We start from the raw sequence: 16,324 nt of genomic DNA on the forward strand, positions 1-16,324 counted from the left end.
AGACTGAAGCCTTTTCAACACCTCCCTCCTCTCTCTTTTCCTCATTTCACTTTATCTAGATGCCTTCTGAGACTATTTTTTCCTTTATCCCATCTCAAATGAAGAGATGGACCTTCTTCTTGCTAAGACAAGCCCTCCTACATATTATGAAGAATTCCATTCCATCCTGTCTTTTCCAGTTGACTGCCCCCCTCTATTATCTCTGCTTTCATTTATTTTTAATTTTCTCTCTTTCTACTGGATGTTTTCCTGTTGTCTAAAGATATATCAATGTTTCCCTTCTCAAAAAATCTGTTTAATACAACCATTCCTGTTAATTATCATGTGGCTAACTTTCACTCTCTTCTTAATTCTTTATAATCTAACTTCTAAACTCATTATTCAGCCCAAACTGTTCTCCCTAAAGTTGAAAATGTTCTTTTAATTGCCAAAAACTGTCTTTTTTCCATCTTTCTCCTTGACTTTTTTGCAGCCTTTAACACAGTCCAGTAGTCTCTCCTTCTTGATATTCTTTTCTTTCTAGATTTTTGTGACAGTCTTGTCCTTCTCCCTCTCAATATTCTTTGATTTTCATTCTCTATTTAATATAATTTTCATTGTGTTGTATGCACAGTGAATTGTGTAAATTGATGTATTGAAACTATTCTGTACTAGAAATACTATCGCCTATTCCTTTCTCCCTTACCCACAGCTTTGATGTAGATAACAGCAGTGGGCTTGGACATTCACTAATGGAAAATTACAAAGAAATTCAGAACAAAAGCATTGTAGATAATATTAACACTTTACAAAATAACAATTATTTTCTCTACCTGTCTTCAAGCAGAATTGCACCTAAGTCAGAGATTTTTAACCTGGGATCCATGAACTTTAAAATATATGTATATGTATGCATATAATTGAAGTCAATTAATTAATTCAATTAATTGCCAAAAACTGTCTTTTTTCCATCTTCAATTAATAGTTTCCTTTGTAATTTTGTATGTTTTATTTTGTGCATTCAAAAATATTTTTCTGAGAAGAGGTCCAGGGGTTTCATCAGATTGTGAGCAGAATCCATGACTCAAAAAGATGTGAAGACTCCTTGATCTATACCATTCAATAGCACCAATGTTTTTCTATCTTTTCAAAGCTCTCTATAAAAAGTGATTTAATGACCTGTTTTGGATGTCTGTCCTGACTTTTAGAAACTTTTGATTTATTTCCTACATCTAATCTAAATTTTTTTGCAATAAAATTAGCTTATTTCCTCTTGTCTGACCCTTGATGGAAAAGAATAATAACTTCAATATTGTTCTTATTATAAATAAGCCCCTAATTAACACTTGATTTCAGGGAAACTGTTATAAGGAACAGCTAGTTATTTAAGAACAGAATTATAAATGGCTGACTGTTGAATGACATTAAGGGAATGGGATTATGATAGACAGAATTTAGTTATAAAATCCTATATTTAAGAGATAGAAGGAATCTAAAATGTCATTAAGGATAGGCTCCTCATTTTAAAGTGAAGAAACTGAGGTAATATATATTGTCTATAATCACCCAAATAGTATTTGACAGAGCCTTGATATCAACCCTGTTCAACTGACTCTATCACCCTATGCTACTTCTATTATTGTTATTACATTATTATTATTATTATTATTATTATTATTATTATTATTATTATTATTATTCCACTCATTACTGACATACATATTGTATAATAGATAGTGAATTTAGGTTTAAAAGACCTAGTTTAAAAGTCTTGTTTCTAATATATTCTAGCTATATAACACTGGACAAGTCAATCATTTCATGTCCCAGACAACTTTTTTTGACAATGATCTCCCCATTTTATCTCGACTGGAAGTCCAATGGCCACATCTAATTCCTGAGCTTTTAACCTGTTCCGTTTTTAACCTGGACTGGTTCTCTTCTCCTTGGGCTACTTGGTTGCCCTGCTTTCTGGGAGCTCGCCATATTGGTGCTAGATTTAATGCAAGTAACTTTCAGCTTAGCCTACTGCAGCTCAGAACTCCAGAGCTCAAGCGATCTACCAGTCTTAGCTTTCCTTGTAGCAGGCACTATAGGTGTGCATCATCATGCTTGCGAAGGAAGAATATTTTAAGTATTCGGGACAGGCAAGTGAAAATGCCCAGAACCAAGTAAACAGTATATGTGATGACTATAAAATCTAAACAAAACGATGACTAACACAAATTAACAGAATTCTATATAAATCTGTGTAATAACCAAGATTGGCTTGAAAGTCGATTTAGCAAATTCATCTCCAATTCCTCTTTGCAGTGATAGGGACTGTGGATGTGGATTGTTATTGAGTATTCTATTTAACATGGCTGATGTTTGCAAAAATTCTCTCTCTCTCTCTCTCTCTCTCTCTCTCTCTCTCTCTCTCTCTCTCTCTCTTTCTCTCTCAGTTCACTGCATAACAGAGGGAAAAGTTTTATGTGAAGATCATGTAAAAAATTTTAAATTTAAAAAAGACTACAGCTGTTGGAGACTAGGAGGTCAGTGGTTTCCTTTGAAAATCTTGTTCTTGTTTATTATGCTAGCATGTATTTCTATGCAGATTCATAATATTTTTACTGTGGTCAGGATCAAAACAATAGGTTTTAATAACAGAGCCTAAGTTCCCATGAGCACATTCTTCTTTAAAATAAAATGACTCACCTGTACAGGGAAATTGCCTTTTTCCAAGGAAGGAATCACACAAGCATAAATTCTCTCAATGAGATTGGTAATCATTTACAAATACCATATTCTACTCCCTTCCTGGGGATGCAGCTAGCCTATATTTAGACGGCATATGTGTGCACACACATATTAAAAAGTTTCTGCCTCTTTTTGTATTTGCAGTGCTTAACACAGTGCCTGACATAGAGTAGGTATTTTTTTAAATAACTTTTTATTGATAGAATGCATGCCAGGGTAATTTTTTACAGCATTATCCCTTGCATTCACTTCTGTTCTGATTTTTCCCCTCCCTCCCTCCACTCCTTCCCCCAGATAGCAAGCAGTCCTTTACATGTTGATTGGGTTGCAATATATCCTAGATACAATATATGTGTGCAGAACCGAACAGTTTTCTTGTTGCACAGGGAGAATTGAATTCAGAAGGTATAAATAACCCGGGAAGAAAAACAAAAATGCAAGCAGTTTATATTCATTTCCCAGTGTTCTTTCTCTGGGTGTAGCTGCTTCTGTCCATCTTTGATCAATTAAGGCTCTCTTTATCGAAGAGATCCACTTCCATCAGAATACATCCTCAAACAGTATCGTTGTTGAGATATATAATGATCTCCTGGTTCTGCTCATTTCACTCAGCATCAGTTCATGTAAGTCTCGACAGTTCTCTCTGTATTCATCCTGCTGGTCATTTCTTATAGAACAATAATATTCCATAACATTCATATACCACAATTTACTCAACCATTCTCCAATTGATGGACATCCTTTCATTTTCCAGCTTCTAGCCACTACAAACAGGGCTGCCACAAACATTTTGGCACATACAGGTCCCTTTCCTTTCTTTAGTATCTCTTTGGGGTATAAGCCCAGTAGAAATACTGCTGGATCAAAGGGTATGCACAGTTTGATAACTTTTTGAGCATAGTTCCAAATTGTAGAGTAGGTATTTAATAAATGTTTATTGACTGACTGACTTTGTTAATCTTTCCTGTCATCCTTTCTTTACATCATCCTTTCTTTACACTTTCACCCTAGTTTTTTTCTCCACAATTTACTAAAAAATAAAAAATTAGTTAAGTTAATTAATGAAGTGACACCTTGTATAGTTATTGGACTCCTTTTTCTGCCATGTAGAATTTCATTCAATTCTAGTTTGCAAAATTATTATTTTTCCATGAATGTTTTTATATATTGCCTTTCCCCCCTGATTTTATCTTACCTTTTAATGTTCCAGATGTTTGTGAATCCTATATTTATTCTGAAAAAGATTGAATCTTTTTTTTAATAATAACAATTTTAATAGCATCAGTATACATTCAGAATTGCAGTATGTATTTCAACAAACTAAACTTCATCACTTTGCTATATATTTCTTTTCCCATCTGTTCTGGATATATCTTGTAAATACTTACATAAAGAGTACAGGTTGTCTTTCCATTTAGAATGTAAGCTCTTGCAAGCAAGTAGGAGTCTTTTCCACTTTGAACACAGAATACCTAAACCTTTTTTACTGAATCAATCAGTGATCAAGGAGAGAAAAGGGACTTTTGCAAACTAAGGGATGAAATACACCTTTGCCACATTTTTTTATTTTCTAAGCTTGAGAATATTTTCCCTTGGATTCCATATGTACTTGTGAAAGTATGTCCCCAGCCTGGGATGGAAATGTTTTGTACTAAATGTCTTTATGATACATCTAATAAATATTGTTCCTAAAAGCTAATTAAGCCTTCTGACTAATAGATATCACTTGAATAACCAAGGGGGCTCACATTGGTGGGAGATTGTTAATGAAGTGATTATATTCAATAAGCTGTACTTAACAGTTATCTCTAGAGTTATCCCTAGAGCTCTGAAGGGAGCAGTAGCCAACTATCTTCTAAGAAAGAACCTTCCAGTGTGAGAAAGGAATGGAAAAGTGAGCCTAAAGTCTATGCTACATAAATGCTGTTTCAAGGGGAAAGGGTGGCGGGGGGAGAGGGATTAGAGGGGAGTATACTTAATATGTTGCTTAGCCTATCATAGGTACGTAAAAGCTTGTTGATTAATTTATTAACTAAGTGATGGATATAGTTGTAAAGATAGGCCTTGAGCACAACACAATGGCACCTGCCTTTTCATATTAAGAAATTTGGTAAATGTCTGCAATTAAAATAAAAACCTCTTGAAGACAGACTATGCCTTATATTTGATACTTTGTTACCTTTATACAGTACAGTGTGCTATACAATGTAGATATTCAACAAATGTTTTTGGAATGAATATACATATTAATAAATAGATGAATTTCTCAGTTCTCTTTAGTCAAAACCTTTAGTCACTATCAACTCCAATGTGGAAACGCCCTCCATTAAAGCAGAGCAGTTACTGATCTATAACTTAGTCTTAAAGAGCTGACTGGGACACTGAGAAATTAAATGGCTTGTCCAAGGTTGTAGAGGTAATCTATATCAAGAGAACTGGAATGCATGTCTGCCTGACTTAAAGCTAAATAAAGAAATTTTGTTCTTTAGCAATTAATTTCTTAAAATTTAATTTACTTGATTAGGTCCTTCATGCTTAGGAGGATACATTTTTATACTCTGATCCCTATGGAGGGGAAGTCACATCATTTCTCTCTCTTTCTCTTTTTTTTTTGGTAGTAAGGAAGACTATTTTGATTGTGATGATTTCGGGATTCAGAATCAGCAAGAATTGGGTTTAAATCCTAATTCTGGTATATAGATAGATAGACAGACAGACAGACAGACAGATAGATTGTATGATCCTAGGCAAGTCACTTAATTTCCTAAAGACCTCAATCAAATCTATAAGACTATAAAATTACAGAAAATTTTCTGGTCTGTATTAATAAAGGGAATTTCCTCACTGGGAGTTCCTGATACCAATTAAATTATAGATCCAGACCAAAAATTAGATTGAAATTCTTTCATTCTTTCAAATATTTATTTTATGTACCTTTTATGTGCAAACCAGTGTTCTATATGCTATGGCAAAGATGAAGAGAGAGAGAATTTTTACTATCAAGTATTTTACATTTTACCAAAATATTGCAATATCTATATAAAAATAAATTGTGACATACATTAATTTTTAATAATAATTCACACTTATGAGTACTTAAAACTGACTGAAAGAGTTCTTCATAATACCCCGGTGAGGATTTTTAATGAAAATATTATTATTACCAATTTTCTGATGAAGAAATAGACTTGGAAAAGTTAAATGCTTTGCCCATAATCACAATCAGTAATTGTCAATGCCTAGATTCAAAACCAAGTTTGAATGAAATAAAAAAAACCAAATGTTACTTTCATTTTACCATGCCTCTTCTTCATAGACCTAAGAACTTGTTTTCTGTTACTAAAAAGTTTAAAATTATGTGTTTGTTAACCCAAAATAACAAATAATATGATCATAGACTGATAGAGCTAGAGCTAGAAGGAAACTTAGAGATAATTTGATCCAAATTTCTCATTTTATAGATTAAGAAACAGAGGCCAAGAAAAATCAAAAAGCTTTGGCCAAGTAGGGACAGATTTGAACCTCTATCCTTAGAGCAAGGGATTATTCCATTGTATTACACTGAAATTCCATTTTAAAAAATGAAAATTTAAATTGACTATTTGGAACAGATTAGACAAATTATTGGGGCATCTAGTGGTTCAGTGGCTGGAGTACTTAACCTGGAATCAGGAAGATCTGAATTCAAATCTAGTCTCAGATACTTACAAGCTATATAATTCTGGGGAAGTCATTTAACCATATTTGCCTCTGTTTCCTCATCTGAAGAAATGGCAAATCACTTGAGTATCTTTTCCAAGAAAATTCCAAATGGGGTCACATAACTGAAGAATACCTGAACAAAAAAGATAAATTATTGGACTGATGGACTAAATTGTTGTTGTTTTGAATCTATTATGAATGAAGTTAGTGTAATAGGTAAGAGTACTGGAATTGCAATCATGTAGACTTGAATTCAAATTCTACTTAGGGCATTTACAAATTCTACTTAGGTCACATAGCCCTGGACAAACTCTCTCAATCTATTTTCTCATCTTTAAAATGGAAACATTCATAGCATCTGATAGGATTACTGTGATGGTCAAATGAATTCATGTATGCAATTCAAATGTGATAAGGTATGCCAAGTATTTTGTAAACCTTAAAGTCCAACATCAAGGTCAACTCTTATTATGCAGTGCATATTATGTTTGAAATAGTATGTTATACGGTGGTTTTCTATGTAAGTGTATTTAGAATTATTAATCTCTTTTTGGAATATTACATACTTTTGAGGATTTAATATGTAAAACAATAATAATAAAGAATGATGTCTCTCTCAAATAGTTTAAAGAAAAGGCATTAAAGATTTTTGCATATCATCTTCTGTGTCTAGTTTGAAAAGAATAGCAAATTTTGCTGAACTTTTGAAGTCTGAAAAATCATTTGCAAATTTTGTGAACCAGTAATATTAGCTGCCAGCCAAATGAGGCAATCTTTATAAAAGTAGAGTTTTGTTAGACTATTATGGATACAGCCTTTAGAAATGTTACAGAAATCTACAAAATTAGTATGTAAAAATATTCAACAGACAACTCCTTTTTATATGAGAGCTTCAGTTTATTCATCTGTAAAATGGCAGTAATAATATTTACAACCATTTGCTTCAGAATATTGTTGTGAATGAAAATTTCCTGGTAGCAGCCTATTTTTGCTTTTTCTTTATATTTTTAGTATTTAGCATAGTTCCTGGTATACATTAAGCACTTAATTTGTGATCTGGTTGCTTATAAGGAAACTTTTTTTTTTAAGCTGTAGTGTGACATAAATATGAGCCATTATTATTATATTATTGTGATTATTGTACTTCATTCCATAGGAACAAAGGATCCACAATTTTTAAAATATTTATCTCATTTTCCATATGTCAGTTTTCTTTTTACATTTTTATCTACTCTGTATTTATAATAATAGGATATGTGTGTGAAGTAATATAAAAATGGCACAAATGGTCTAATAATTGAACCTCAAGTGTCAAATAATGGGAATATAATATATGTAATCTAAATGTTCCATCATTAACCCAAATTCAATATGTCTAAAAGGTCATTTTCTTTCAAATGTGAATTCTTTATTTGGAACTACTATTCTTTTAGTTACTCAACTCTGAAATAATTAATTTTTTGTTCCTTTTTCATTGCCTTCTATTAATCATTGTTTCATTAGTTCTTCCTTTAAAATCTCTTGCATCTGTTTATTTCTTTCCTTTCCTCTAATACAAGATATATTATCTTTCAAGGCAAATATCAATCTTTATTTTGTGAAGTCAATACTTCATTCCTGAGTCAAATAAATTCTGATAATGATTTCAGCTTAAGTTAGTAAGTACATTTCAGGGCTTGTGCTGAGTGGAAAACCACAAATGGATAAAATTAGTACAAAGCAAAACTCAGTATTTGAAAATTTGTCCTCTTTTAAGATCTTCTTCTGATGATTCAGCTTGGATTTAATTGGCCTCAGATTTTTGAAGGTTATGCCAAGTAGGACATAAGCTCTGAAAGATATTGCCAAGCTGAAAAGATTATTGACTTGATGGCTGATTGTATGTCCATTGTCTAAGGACATCTGTAGATCAGTGAAGAAAGGCTAATCACACAATGGCTACAAAGTCTTGAACTTTGCAATGACAGGGAACTCTCAAAGAATTTGAATCACTGAGACCTTGAAATCTATAGATCAATTAACAAGCATTTATTAAGTTAATGATACAAAGGTAAAGATGAAATAGTCCCTGCTCTCAAGGAGCTTTCTAACAGGGAAAATAGTATTTATCTATGTAAAATATAAGAAGAATGCTACAGTTTCTTGGAGCTACACAGGCAAGTCAAGACATCACCCTATGATCCAGATCTAGAGCACTGCATCTGAAATCTAGTCTCAGACTTTCTGGTTGTGTAACTTTGGGAATGAAAGGAAGCCAGTCCTTAACTAGTAAATCCAATCAGGTAAACATTGCCAATTCTTTTTTGACAATATTTTTGCATACTTTTCCTTCTCTCTATTCAAATAGCAACTACTGTAGTTCAGGATCATGTCATTTTTTACTCTGACTAGTCTAACATCTTTCTAAAGGTTGTCCTTGCTTCAAGTCTCTTTCCATGCCAAGTCACTCACTACACAGCTGATAAAATTATTTTCCTAATCATTTTCTAATCATTTCTAATCATCTATTAAAAATCATTTTCCTAAACATTCCTAATCAGTAGCTTTAACCATATCATCTCCTTAATAAATTCTAATGTTCCCTATGATTTTAAAAATTGAATATGTTTAGTGACTAAAACCTTTCACAACCTGGTCCTTTTCTGATCTTTTAATATTAACACATTACTATCTTTCATGCTGTGATCCAGCAATTTTTGGCTTTCATGCTAGTATTCATATATCACCCTCTCTCCAGTCTTTTCATCTTTTCACTGACTGTCCTCCATTCTTGGAGTGCACACTTTCCTTACTTTCACCTGCGATGTTTCTTGATTAATTGATAATTCTATTTTTTATGGAAAAGATGGAAAAATATGTACTAAATGATAGTACAGTCAGGTGGATTTAAAACTAGGTGAATGGTTATATCCAAAGAGTACATTGATGATTTAGTGTCAATTTGGAAGAGTTAGTCAGTGGAGTATCTCAAGGATTAGTTCTTTGCTCTGTTATTTTGCATTTTTTATTAATGACTTAGATAAAGGTCAAAGAAGATTATTCAGAGTCAGAGTTCAAGAATATGTCATTGCTTGTATACATACACATATATAAAATGTATTTTTTATTAATGGAGACGAAAGCAATAACTCTGATACTGTAGGACTACTGAAGCATTGAATATCATCCAGCACCTTCAAGGAGGTGACAATTAATTGTCTTCTATTTTTAGCAAAGGCTTATATTTTTGTGTTCTTATGTATCTAGCCCCATCATACTGCAGTTATATAGGGTAAAGACATCATAGCATATCTTCTTATTTGTTCTTATTCAGAGATAGTGGGTTCCTTTTCTTCTTTACCCATAAATATTATTTTGATTCAAGCTGGTGTCTCTTATCTGGAGCCCAGAAGATTGATTTGTATTTTATTGTCCCCCTGGTGTGAATCTTGTCTGCCTACGGTTATGGTGGTAAATAGACTGAAGATCAGAGAGCAAATCAGATACCGAAGGGAAATAAACTTTTATGGGAGCTTCACAAATGACCATAACACATTTTATAATAATAGTATCAAAATCTATCCTTTGAGACAGACAGGGCTGTATAGCCTCCCTTCTATCCCTTTACAAATCATAGAATTGTAACATTGAGAAGAAATTAACCTTGAGTTTGTGAACTTTTTATTTATTTATTTTTATTTTTAAATATCTTAATAGCCATATTTCAATATAATTGGCTGCCTTTGTAATCCTATATATTTTTATTTTATGCATTTAAAAATATTGTTTTGAGGCTGTCAAAAGCATTTATTAGGACAAACAACACTGAGCATCTACTGTGTGCCTGGCACTATGCTAAATCACTAAGGCCAATAGGCTTCATCATTTTTCCAAAGGTGACTATGACACAAAAGTGGTTAGGTACTCCTGGTTTAATCCAATCCCTTACTTTTAAAGATTAAGAAACTGAGGCTCAGAGACTTTTAGGTTACTTATTAGCTGACTCTAATAAAATTAAAAACCATGGGTTCTGCCTCAATCTAGTATTCCTTTTCTATTATTCTCCACTGCATCTTTCACTGCATTCTTTGTGCCTGCTGCCAACTGTCTTAAATTAAAAAAAAAAATTTCTACCCTACTAGATAGACACTGAATTTGTGTACTATAGGATCAAACTTTCAATAGTAAATGCAGATGACATCTGTGCTCCTATTCTAGGCTTCACCTCAGTTGATTGTTGACTGAATGGATTCAAACTTGCCCACTTAGCTCCCTATAGCTATTAGCTTGTTTCAGACACCAAACCTCATCTTTGTATCTCATCCAGCTGTCTTGCCATCTGCTTGCTATCACAGACCCACCAGCCATAGACCACCTACCCCTCTCTATCTCTTGCTCCAGACACAAAGCAATTCGCAGTAGCAATGCTTCTGGAAAGTGTATGTCAATTGACTCTTTTCACTACTACTGTGACTCCCCATATTAAAATTTTATTCTGTAGGTCTCTGTTCCTCCATTTGTGTTGTCTTCTCTTGTTAAAATACAAGCTCCTTAGGGGCAGGGATGGCTTCTGTCTCTGTCTCTGTCTCTGTCTCTCTTTCTCTCTCTCTTTTTGTCTTTCTGTCTGTTTCTCTCTTTTTCTCTGTCTCTCTCTCTCTCTATCTCTGTCTTTCTGTTTCTGTCTTTCCCTCCTTCTGTCTCTGTCTCTCTGTATATATATTAAAGTGTTGGCATATAGGAAGCATTCATTCAGTTACGCATTTGTTTCTTTACTCATTCACTCACTCATTGCCTGTCCCTGAGGAATGAGCTATGTAGGAGATAAAAGAGATCTGGGCCCTTTAGTTTGTCCTATGCAAGGAACCCCAGAACTGCCTTTACCATCATTGCTTTGTCATACTCATCTACAATTCAATAATCTAATAGATTTAGAATGAAATACAGATCTAGGCTCAAGACAAGGACATGAAAGGATGAACTGGGATCTTCTACATCTTTTGGGGGTCTTGGAATTTAAACATTTCAGTAGCTGAAGCCCTTCTCCACTACTCCCTTAATTTATTTCTGCTCTGCAGTGACAACTCTAGGGTTTTTTTTTTTATTTTTGGTTGATTTTTGTTTGTTTATTTTTTGCTGAGACAATGGGGTTAAGTGACTTGCCCAGGGTCACACAGCTAGGAAATGTTAAGTGTCTGAGACCAGATTTGAACTCAGGTCCTCCTGACTTCAGGGCTGATTCTCTATCCACTGCACCATCTACTTAACTCTCCATGCTAACCCAATTACTTCAAATGCCATCTCTTGAATGGAATTTTGGGATGAAGGATGTGGAAAGAAGTTGTCTATGTAAAATCCAATTAGAAACTTTAGTAAATGGAGCTGAGATTTATTTATAAATGAGAAAACTGAGGCTTGTCTCAATCAAGAAGTTATAGGGAGAAGTAGAAAACTTACAGAAGGATCTCTAATACTGTCCATTCAATCTGATATCTTGAGAAGAAAGGAAGAAAAAGTCTTGAATAATCGGGGAAACTTCAACAGCCTCATCAGGATCTTAAAATAGATTAAATATACCTAAATTTCCTTTCTATAATAGGATCATAGATCTAGAGCTAAAAGGGATCACAGAGGCCATCTTGTCCAAGCTTCCTCATTTTTGCAAATCACACAACAGAGGCACATGCTAAAGGATTTGTCCAATCTCATATATAGAATAAGTATCAGAAACAAAATTTGAATCTAGGTTCTCTAAATTGGGAGTCAGTGCTCCTTCACTTGTACTAGGCTGTCTCTATCGGAATATCTAACTTCTTTCAAGGTTCTACTTAGATGTCACCTCCTATAAGAAGTCTTTCTTTATTCTTCAGTCATCTCTCCCAATCACTCACATTACATTTGCTTTCTATCTTTGTATTTATTTAATATATCCATGAATACATTGTATACTACTCCTCAGTTTCTTTACCTCTTTCTAGTAAAATATAACTTTATTGAGGACAGGGACTGTTTCATTTGTCTTTATATTCTCAGTGCTGGGCCAATAGTGGGCTTCTAAATATTGTGTTAGGTCAACTGCATGTAGACACACTTAAAAGATTAATGGGTTTTAAAAATATTTAATGACTCAAAATCTAAACATATTATTTAGAGCTAAAATTTTAAAAAATTAACTAAAGTAAATTCAAATTGATATAAGATACTAAGTTTTTCTACCAGGTAGGAAAATAAGATGCATAGAATAGGACTGGGGAGAAAAGAACATTAAATACAGAAATCACAAGTAAGACTTTCATCATATTGATCTCAATGACACAAATAGCTCATGTTAACAAGATCTTATTGTTTAGGTACAGTTGATTGGATATATCATTCTCCCCAAAACAATAGCTAAAATGACAGAGTCCCTTCCCTGAAGAGCTTAACAGTTCAAATTAGACATGAGCACAGCTGAACAAAATGAGACATACAGCATAACAGTAAGCTCCATAATTGAGACAATGTAATAGGAGAGGTCAGTCCTAGAACTCACCATTGAAAAAGTCAAGGAGACTTGAAATAAGAGATTTCTGAGTAAGAAAGATGTTCAGTCTCTTAACCCCATGATAACAGGTGACACACTAAATGAAGGACAAAGAGAGCAATGAGAATGAGATGAAAGTGAGGTATTTATAGGGTTTTAGGTCTGGAATGTTATAGTTGATTTATAGCTTTAGCTGTTAGAAAAACTTAACAAGTAGAGCTGTCAAAAAGTAGAATATGCCTAGACAAAATTCTTCATTGTACATTTTCTAGAAGAGATTATATGACCGTTTGTTGTGTATGTTATAGGGTATTTCTTTTCAGGTATGAGTTGGATTAGTTTACTATTGAGGACACTTTTTACTTTCAAATTATATGATCTCTTTCACACTCTCATTCTATTGTCAGTTAATTAAACAAACAAATTAATTGCCTTTTGTGCTCAAAGGATTAGACCAGGTACAGCACATACAAAGAAAGTCTGGATATGTATTTTGCTCCCAAGGAATTTAGTCTATAGGAGGCAAAAAATGAGCACAAATAACTCTGATATAAGGGAATGAGATGAATGCAAAAGAAATATCTAGGGAGAATGCTTTGATAACTCATAATGGAGAGATGACAAATTTAATATCACCTTACATAGCAGTCAATTGTTTTTCAGTGGTGTACAGCTCTTCATGGTCGCATATGGTTTTGTTTTGTTTTTGGCAAAGATACTGGAATGGTTTGTCATTTCCTTCTCCAGATAATTTTACAGTTGTGGAAACTGAGGCAAACAGAGTAAAGTGACTTGCCAGGCTCACACCATTATTAAGGGTCTGTTAAGTATGAGGCCATATTTGAAGTAGGGAACTTCTTAACTCCAGGCCTAGAACTCTATACGTTGTATTATCTACCTATCCTTTATATAGCATAGGTATCTGATAATTTTTATTAGAGTTGTTTTATCTTTGGCAAAATGTCTTTAAAACGATGTTTCTTAACCTGTTTTGTGTATGTGTTGTAGGTCCTTTTGGTTGTCTGGTAAAATCTATGAATCCTTTCTCAGAACAATGTTCTTAAATACATAAAATAAAATACACAGGACTATAAAGAAAACTAATTATATTGAAAGAAATTTTAAAGTTTTTTTTTAAACCTACCAACTTCCCAGACTTATGCCAGGATTTGTATGTTTATATGACTTAGGAAAGGAAGGTGCCTCCGAAACCATCTAGTTCAGCTCCCTCATTTTATTGTTGAAAAATCTGAGACCCATGGAGTTAAAGGGACTTGACATAGGTCCTATAGATATTAAGATTTGAACTTAGTTCCTTTGCTTTCAGAGTTTATGCTTTTTCCTGTTATATAGTATTTCCTAATTATCATATTTTATCATGTCATTCTTTTTGATCTTTTTTCTTTGAGTTTATGGTCTAAGTATAAGGAAACAATCACAAATGCAGCATCCATCTGATATCCTCTGATATGGTGAGAAAATGGAAAAACTTCTATTGAAAGGTAAAAGATAATTATTCTGTTTACTACTACCATTTTGCCTCACACTGACAAGCCAAGAAGTGTGTTTCCCCTTTCCCTATTCATTCTACTATTCTGTGTTTTGTTTTTTGACATTCTCAATAGACATAAAGCCAGAGTACTCATCAAAGAATATCCCTCTTAATATGGCTAAGACTCATTTCCTATCATCCCACCTTAACAAAATCACAGAATGTCAGACTTGGAAGGGATCACATACCATCAAATCCAACTCATATCTAAGCATTGGTGGTGAAGCTGTGAATTAGTACCACCATTTTGGAAAACAATTTGTAATTACCTTCAAAAAAGTTATTTAACAACTTTGACCCAGCTATTACTAACTCAAAATGAATCAAAGAAATAGGAAAAAGTCTTATATGTACAAAAATATAATAGCTCATCCCCCATACCAGGAGAAAAAAAGATGGCTGCTTTATTGATGTGCCAATATACCAGTCAACAAAATTCCTTAATACAATCGATCTCCCCAAAGAAGCACTGCTTAAGAAACAGCTTTCAAGTGACATGATGATTTAATAAATTAAGGAAATGGATTCCTCTTTTCACGGGACTGTTTTCTCACTTCATACTCTTCACAAAATCCTCTCCTTTCTTGATGGAAGCTTTCAGCTCGGGAATAGCCTCAGCAACCGTCTTCTCCTCAAAAGGGGAAAGCTTGCCTATGCCCAGGTTCTTCTCGATGCCTTTTTTCCTGAGAAGCAAGGGCGTGGAAAAGTAGGAGCACTCTGTCTCTTCTGATCTGACAAAGGAGCACTCCACAACTCCCTCCTTCCCATTCATTGCATCTGCGATAGAGAACACAAATCTGGTGACGGCATAGGCCATTGATAGGGTAGCAGAATCTGATCCAGTTTTAGCTTTGAGACCTCCGTTCCAGGTTCTTGGTTCCTTCCGGTCAGGGTTTTCAGCTGATCCTCAGGAAACTTCACCTTGGGTGTGCACTGAGAGATCAGGGGGATGGTCTCCCCTCCATGGTCCGATGATGAGGACATTGACTCGGGCTGGATCTAGGCCTTTCAGTTCTGCCACAAAAGTATTTGCTCTAACGATATCCAGAGTTGTGATCCCAGAGATTTTGTTGGGGTTGTACACGCCTTGTTTCTTAAAAAACTTCAGATGTGATCGGGATGGTCGAATTGACCCGGTTCGCAATAATACAGATCATGGCTTCTGGACAATGCTTGGCACAGGCAGCAGCCAGAGTAGCTAGGATTGTAGCACTGGTGTTGAAAAGGTCGTCACGAATCATTCCTGGCTTTCTGGGGACTTCTGCAGAAATCACGACAACGTCGCAGACTGTCAAGCAATCTGGGTCCCATGTAACCTTTTACATTTGCTCTGGTCTCAGTGTGGCTCAAATCAGCTGCTACACCCGGGGTATGAGCAATGTCATAGAGTGTTAACCGGCTATTCTTCAGGAGCTGCGAAAGGGGCTGTACAATTTCTCCAGAAGCACCTGGCCCAGCAACTTTTGCATTATTCTGCACCGAAGTGCTCAGGGCTCGGCGGAGGGCGATGCCGACTGGGCGGGGGAAGGAGGACAACATGATGGAGTGGACGGAGGGCTCGGGTTCGGTCCAAGTAGGAAAAGGGCCGGTGACTCCAACGATCTCCAGCACGCACGCCTATAATAGCTCTTTTTCAAAAAATCCCCAAACAACTGAAAACTAAAAGGATGTCCAATGATTAATCAACTGAAGAAGTTGTGCATATGATGGAGTACTATTGTGCTATGAGAAATGAGAAAAATATGTTTTTAAAAGACAGAGAAAAACACATGGATTGATGCAGAATAAAATAATTCATACAATGACAACATTGTAAAGATTAGCAACTTTGGCCGCCATAGAATAAGAACTAG

The 16,324-nt window shown here is 34.5% G+C and overlaps 1 pseudogene; it reads right to left on the minus strand.

The window, feature by feature from the left end:
* Positions 1 to 14,981: 14,981 nt before the first annotated feature.
* LOC127554837 (malate dehydrogenase, mitochondrial-like) lies at positions 14,982 to 16,010 on the minus strand (annotated as a pseudogene).
* Positions 16,011 to 16,324: the final 314 nt, after the last annotated feature.

This window comes from Antechinus flavipes, chromosome 1 (assembly GCF_016432865.1).
Source record: "Antechinus flavipes isolate AdamAnt ecotype Samford, QLD, Australia chromosome 1, AdamAnt_v2, whole genome shotgun sequence".
NCBI classification, from domain to species: domain Eukaryota; kingdom Metazoa; phylum Chordata; class Mammalia; order Dasyuromorphia; family Dasyuridae; genus Antechinus; species Antechinus flavipes.